Source organism: Myotis davidii, unplaced genomic scaffold, assembly GCF_000327345.1.
Source record: "Myotis davidii unplaced genomic scaffold, ASM32734v1 scaffold2537, whole genome shotgun sequence".
Taxonomy (NCBI): domain Eukaryota; kingdom Metazoa; phylum Chordata; class Mammalia; order Chiroptera; family Vespertilionidae; genus Myotis; species Myotis davidii.
This window is the reverse complement of record NW_006288180.1, coordinates 239630-240957: the sequence shown is the minus strand read 5'-3', so window position 1 is coordinate 240957 and position 1328 is coordinate 239630.

Sequence of the window (1328 nt, the reverse complement as noted above, 5' to 3'; positions counted from 1 at the left end):
TCATTCCAGGTGTCTCCCTCCCACAGATTTCTGAGTTCAGGCCTTACCTTGCCCTGCCAACGAGGTCTCACCACTTCCTCACCTGCAGGCTCACCCAGCTTATCAGCCTTTCTCCTAAGGAGACCTGGGGCCCTGGATTTTACCAACTCCCCCCACTTACAGTTGGCACTTTCAGCTGAAAAACCACAGCACAAAGGCCCTCCTTAGGTCTTCATTGCAGGTGAGTCTCTGATCTGGAGGAAAGGGTGGGGAAAGAAAGCTTGCTCAGGAGGAGAAAAAGTGCAAAGTCCCTGTTTGAAAGCACTTGTCATAAAAAGAACGATAATAACCTTTACTTTGCTGGGGTGTGTTATAGGTGGGGTGCTCTACAAGTCTCCACCTGTTCCTGGTGGGAGTGGGTTCTTGGGGTGCCCGGGAGCAAAAATGTCCTGAGTCCCCACAGGAGGATGAGATTCTGGGGAAGCTTTATTTCTGTTGAATCAAACCCTTGAGTTTCCAAGGGCCCATCTCCCTCCGTCCTGCCATGAAAAAGTCCCATTTTGTCTTCAGCAGAACCAGGATTGCAGCCATTCCCAGAGTGTCTGCTCCATATTTGCACCGTCCTGTCCAGTCCAGCATCTGGCTGGGGGAGCTTGTGCACCCAGCTGTAGTCCATGGCAGGTGGGGTCTGCATGGCCGTGCGCCATTCAGCTCCTAGGACCACATGGCAGCCTAGCAGGGTCACTAGCAAGGAAAAAACAGGAGAGCAAGCAAGAGCAACAGAGAATCCAATGGGCCCAGCAGCAAATATGTCCCCCATGGCCCCTCCCAGAGAGCAGCCCAGGTCCCAGCATCAGCGGGAAGCACTCTCCTGTGAGTTGTCCCAATGTTGACACTTTTGTGAACTAAAATGGGGTCACTCATCCAGGAACCCCAAAAGGAGTTGGGGTCCGTAAGGAAGCCAGGCTGACAAAGGTTAGGATCTTTGAACTTCCGTTCCTTGGAGAAGTGCCCTTGGAACTCGGCCTCCACCCCTTGTTTCCGGTGAGTGGTTTGCATTAAGGGTTCCGGCTTCCTTCCTTCTTCTCTTAGGAGCGGGAACACGGACACACAGCTCGCTCTCAGAACCGGGTGGGAAGGAAAAACCAAGATGGCAGCATAGGTAAACACCGGAGATTGCTGCTTAGCACAACCACTTCAAGAATACAACTAAAAGACAGAACGGACATCATCCAGAACCACAGGAAGGCTGGCTGAGTGGAAATTCTACAACTAGAAGGAAAGAGAAAAGCATACTGAGACTCAGAGGAAGTGCAGTGTGAAAGTAAAACACTCAGGTGCAGAGGTGC